This window comes from Telopea speciosissima, chromosome 10 (assembly GCF_018873765.1).
Source record: "Telopea speciosissima isolate NSW1024214 ecotype Mountain lineage chromosome 10, Tspe_v1, whole genome shotgun sequence".
Lineage (NCBI taxonomy): Eukaryota > Viridiplantae > Streptophyta > Magnoliopsida > Proteales > Proteaceae > Telopea > Telopea speciosissima.
In genome coordinates, this window is record NC_057925.1 from 57,221,981 (window position 1) to 57,228,176 (window position 6,196).

A 6,196-nucleotide genomic window follows, 5' to 3' on the forward strand; every position below is an offset into this window, starting at 1 on the left:
CTGGAATTCCAAGTTCTAATTGGAGTTCCGATACCAGGGTTGTTGAGCCGACACCGGATAATCCGGTTCCTATTCCGATTGTGGAAATATTCAGTAACAATGTTCGATTGTAGCCCAATGGGCGCCCAATTGAGACCGACTGGCACCACCCGTTTATGGCCCGATTGCAGCCTACCCTGAACTCAATACAAATTGTAGGCTGCTAGCAATTTCTCAAAACACTGAATCGGGGTTCAAATCGGTAAGAATCGGTCCTCAGATCTAAAAACTCAGTGATTCTTAGGTTTTTTTATAGGAATAGGCCAATATTGGGATCAGAATCAGGATCTCGGTGATTCACCGATCCAACGGCATTTCCATTTCTGGACTCAGGATTGGGGAGTGGGGAGTGGGGAGTTGGGAGTTAAAACTTAAAACCAATTTTGGTCGGAAGCTGTGAAGGTGAAGTTGAAGGTGTCGCTGTGATGGGAGTTCTGTTCTTCATTTCCTTCTCTTCCCAAACACAGATGTTATGTATAACACTTGACAGGTAGACCCCAACGCTGTTCCTCTAATCCATGCATGATTTCGACCATATTGCTATTGTCTTGTTTCTAATTTTGGGTTGATGATACATGTCGACATTACCGTATAACTGTAGCTACGCGTTCCCTCCCTACAGACAAATTTCAACATCAGAGCAAGATTCTAGTACACTTGTGCCATTTATCATTTCTCCCTACTCTCACCATTTCCCTGCCCAGAATCAACTACCCAAGGAGACCAAAGGAACCAAGCAATCAGAGGAAGAATGAGTACTCCGGGGAAGACCGTGTGCGTCACAGGTGCTTCTGGGTTCATTGCTTCGTGGCTGGTGAAGCTTCTGCTCGCCAAAGGATACACTGTTAATGCTTCTGTTCGCGACCCAAGTCAGTATTGTATCTTCTTAACTCTCTCTTTCTCTCTCTTAATTCCTGTCCCCTGTATGCTCTGTTGTATCTACTCCACTTTGAGGTTCGATTCTGGGTTACTTGTTTCAGTCTTCAGTTAGTATTATTTGGTACCATTATTTTGATTTAGAGGTTACCCATTTGAGGTTTTGACCGTATCAACTCAAATCCTCCCTTAAATTTGAGTTCTAACTTCCAAGGTTCTTTAGTTCCAGGAGATCAGATAATAACTTGTCGTGGTAATGCTTACTCTGAAACATGCAGTGAAGTCTTACACATTTACTCTTGCAAATGGGTTGATTGGAAATGTCATCTGTGACAAGAGTATGCTGGTGTGGTCCTCATTGACATCAGTGTTGTTGCATACACGGTTTTAAAATGCGTCATGTCATGTGAAGGTTGGCCATCACTTATATCCATAGTTCATAGCCTAAGCACTGCCGATGTAGGATTAAATTCCATGGCACAATAGATTTTACTGTTTCTTTTTTTTCTTATGCACATAGAACATACCATTCTCATCTGAGTACTTCAAGGCATTATTAGGCTTAGCACTTACAACATAATGAAAATTTTGTTTGTCTTACTCATTACAGGCTAAGGATGTCTATCTACTCATTGTTTTATTAAATTAATTTCTGTTCACATACTGTCACAGATGATCCAAAGAAAACAGAACATTTACTTGCCCTTGATGGGGCGAAGGAAAGACTTCACTTATTTAAAGCAGACTTACTGGAAGAAGGATCATTTGATTGTGTAGTTGATGGGTGCGAAGGAGTTTTTCACACAGCATCTCCCTTTAATCAAACAGTCAAGGATCCACAGGTTCATCCCTGTTACATCCATCGAGATAGTTTTAACTGCTATTTTTCGTTTTATAATTTTGTTTAGCCTTGAAGCTTTCACAGCTTTACTTTCCAATAAAGCTTTACTTTACTACTATGATAAACGCTCATTCTCTGTTCTATTTTGTATTTCAGGCTGAATTAATTGATCCTGCAGTAAAGGGAACTCTAAATATTCTTGGATCCTGTGCAAAAACTCCATCTGTTAAAAGAGTTGTTATCACATCCTCTATAGCTGCAGCTTTATTCACTGGAAAACCTCTAACGCCAGATGTGGTAGTTGACGAGACTTGGTTTTCAGATCCAAATATTTGCAAGGAGTTGAAGGTGTGTATATTTTTGCAGTCTTGTTAGTTTTTGGTGTTTAAGCCCTTTACATTATAGAGTTGGCTCTGTGAAATGTCTTACTTAGGCTTTTGAATCTTCTGTTGTGCTCATATTTTTTGGGAAAGGGATTGATGCGCTGCCCGCTTATATTGGCTTCTTGCATGTCAAGCCAATAGCAGGTAGCGAAATGATATATTTAATGATGTGAGAGAAGGGAGGCCCACATATTTAATGAGGAGATAGAGGGGTGAGAGGAGAGAGACTGTGAGAGGGATGTACACACTGACGGTGCGTACTTCCTTTTCCCATATTTTTTTTTTGCACTAATTTTTTTATCTTTTCATCATAAGAAAACTTATTTTTGAGCTAATAGCCCAGAATGAAATTGTTACCATGGGGCAGATTACTAATTTATTGATCCAATATATCTAACAAGCTTTTGTCCCTCTTATAGATGTGGTATGTACTTTCGAAGACCTTGGCTGAGGAAGCTGCATGGAAATTTGCAAAGGAGAAAGGGATGGACATGGTTACGATAAATCCTGGAATGGTGATTGGTCCTCTTTAACAGCCAACCCTTAATACGAGTTCTGAAGCAATTCTGAACTTAATAAATGGTATACTCACCTACTGTTAAAATTCTTTTCTCTCCCTTCACCCCCACATCCTTTTGTTTCCTCTCGTGCACCCCTCTCCCCCATCCTGGTGAGTAAACATTATACCCCAGTACATCCCAAATAATAGGTAATTTTCCTAGAATGCCTTCCATGAACATGGACATGAATGAGAATGGTATTCTTCAGGGTATTGAAAAGCGGAAAATTATCTCCTCCAGTTCCCTGCCTGACCCAGTTCCCCAGTCCCTCTAAAGGGGGGGTGGATCCCACCTGGGCAGGGGTAGGGTGGTCATTGTGCCCCCCTCCCCCCTCTTGTTAAGGGGACTGGGGAACTGGGCCGGGCAGGGAACTGGAGGGGATAAAGATCCTTGAAAAGCTGCTTCAAAATATAACATTGATAGCCGGCCAATTGTCTTTCTCTGGGTGAGCCCTTTAAAAAACAAATATTCTTTGGTTTCTGTTGTATGTTTTTGTTGACACTCATAATCCCCAAGTGGCTGCGAGCATAAAGTCTATTACTTGAATACAGTAAAAGTTTCACACTGATTCCATAACATTTTGTTCAATATTGTAAACAATTTAGTGACTCTTTTAAGAGAATACATTTTATATGATTATTAGAAAGTAAAATGAAAATGTATTGTACAAGTATGTATTTATTATGATAAATGTCATTTTTGTCATATTAATGCCAAGGTTTTTTCTGCAGGAGCACAGACATTCCCCAATGCAACATTGGGATGGGTTAATGTTAAAGATGTTGCAGATGCACATATACTTGCATTTGAGATTCCTTCAGCCAATGGAAGATATCTTTTAGTCGAGAGAGTTGTTCATTATTCACAGATGGTGAAAACTTTGCATGAACTTTATCCAACTTTAAACCTTCCAAAAAAGTAAGTTTTGAAAACCAAAATGTCTAGTGTTTATATATCAACTGAAATAAATAGGAGACATTTGATTAAAAGTTCTATTAATTTATTGGATCCATTTTTTATTGGTGGTTCAATGATTCATTCTATCAAGTAAATTATGTTTTCTTTGTAATTTTACATTTTTTTTTCTAATTTTAATATATGAACTGAGATTTGATATTCAACTTCCTGTAATCACAAATCACATTTCACTTTGGTTTGTTGGACACAATCTCCCTGTAGATTTCTCACTTGTCCTACCATGCTGTGTCAAACATGTATGTTCTCTCTGAAGACATGTTTCCAGTTTGATGTTTCCTTTGTGTCCTTAATTTCTTTTTTATTTTTTAATGCAGATAAATATTTGTAACATTTACCCTTTGTTAAGTTATGTGTTTGTAATATACTGCAGGGGTATTATTGTCAGTCCCTGCAGTAGTCATTAGTTTATATCTATTGTGTTTCTAGTTGTTATAATCAGTATGTTAGTGAGTCCCCTATTAGTTCTCTACTTCAGCAAGGACTGTAGAGTCCTTGCTGTATTGTAATTAATTAATGACATATATACAATGGGGATTGATCCTGCCAGAATTTCACAAATGCAAGCTCTGAACTCATGTATATAGTCAAACCACTCCCAAAAATCATCCCTCATTTCATTAGCATCTTGAAATCAATGAGCCTATCACTTCTGCAAGACTAGGTAACTACTTTCATGGAGGGATTTTTTCCTGTTCAGGGAAGATGGGAAGAAAGATCTCATATCTTCATTCCCTCTTTTTGAGGTTGAAATATTTAAATTATGAACACATCATTTATTACCTAAATTTTACAGGTTTGGACATTTTAAAGATGGGAGTAGCATAAGGTTTGGTCAGTACTCAATGATCAGGGTCACTAGAAGTTCTAGAACACGTAACCATTTCCAAGATACACGACGTTTCCTCTCCTCAGAAAAATGTCCATGATAATGGTCCTCAATAGATAGAGTTTAAAAGATTTTCTTGTGTCAGTTGCTTTTCACCTTAAAGAACATGCTAAAAAGTTCCCTTGGACATACTGCTATGTAAGAAATTATGTTCTCATTATTCAGGAGAACTTTTGAATGCTTTTTTGTTGTTTCAGAAACCCAAATTTGGGATTTAACTTAATCTCTATAACTGATCCCTTTACTCTAAAAGATAAAATATTGACTTTTCATTCTTGACAGGTGCGCAAGTGACAAGCCTTATGTGCCAACCTACCAAGTTTCCCAGGAGAAAGCAAAAAGGTTGGGCATCAATTTCATTCCCCTGGAGGTGAGCCTGAAGGAAGCTGTCGAAAGCTTGAAGGATAAAGGCTTTTTTAGTTCCCAAAGCTTGTTGTAACTTGTAAGTCAAAAATAAGAAAATAAAATAAAATAGTAGTGGAGACTTGTAAACCTCTGGTTGCTTTAAACTTCATCTTTCTTAGTGTTACAGGATCTGAGTTTCTGTTTTGTCTGGAAGATTGTGCAATAAAATGTCAAAAGAATATTCTGTGTTCAGTTTTGACCCTTAAATATAAGGTTCCAGAGTAAAGGATTTGTTGCAATAACATCCTGCAGCTAGCCCCGCTGATCCACCTGAATGCTAGCAAAGGGCTGTAAAGTCCTACAGCAGTCCCCACAATTTTATTGCCAGAGACTTGTTTTTTTACTACAATTTTTGTTTTACTTCTGGGCAATTTACATCGAAACAGAAACGAATTTTTATCACCTGCGGTTCCCCTGCCCAGTACGGTTCTCTAGTGCCTCTAATAAAAGGGGGTGGATCCCACCCGGGCAGTGTGTTCGGTCAGGGGGTGGAATGGTCATTTCAGCCCCCCCTATGAGAGGAACCGCACAACCGTACCGATCAGCGAACCTCAGGGGATAAAGGTCCAACAGAAACAGGCAAGCAGCCTAAACTAAATTGTAGAAGATTGGAAATTGATATTCTTGAAGGGATGTGGTTTATCTGGTGGGCAGATTCTCACTTTCGCCTATAGGGACATTCTTGTGCAGTAGCTATAGATGGCACCTATGAAAATGAAAAAAAGGTCATAATAAAGTGTTACTTGTGGAAGATTCCTGCTCATATCTTTTAAGAATGACCATTCACAGCATTGGAAAACGACATAGTCCAGATTAGCAGGCACATCAAATTTTAGAGGGTGGACCTTGGTGCAATGGTAAGGTTACTCCATTGGGTTCGAGTCTTTGGAAACAGTCTCTTCGTGACAAGGGGGGTAAAGCTGCGTACATTATGATCCTCCCCAGACCCAGCAGTAGCGGGAGCCCCGTGCACTGGATATGCTCTTAATCAAATTTTAGAGCCTAATCCAATCAAATATCAATATGTGTATCGGCATACATATCTGTGTATGTCTATGTACATGTATTGACACTCCGATCACTATTGGATTTCTCTTGATTTCCAATCTTTTGTTAAGTTACTAAAAGCAAATCCCATGTCTACAAGCCTACCCCTGCAAACTTATCAGACCTTCCAATAGGCACGAGGTAAGCAGCAAGGTTAAGGCATAAGCATCTGCAGGACCCA

General features: G+C 39.0%; 1 pseudogene; it reads left to right on the top strand.

Moving 5' to 3' along the window:
* Window positions 1–704: 704 nt before the first annotated feature.
* Window positions 705–5,108, top strand: LOC122641890 (annotated as a pseudogene).
* Window positions 5,109–6,196: the final 1,088 nt, after the last annotated feature.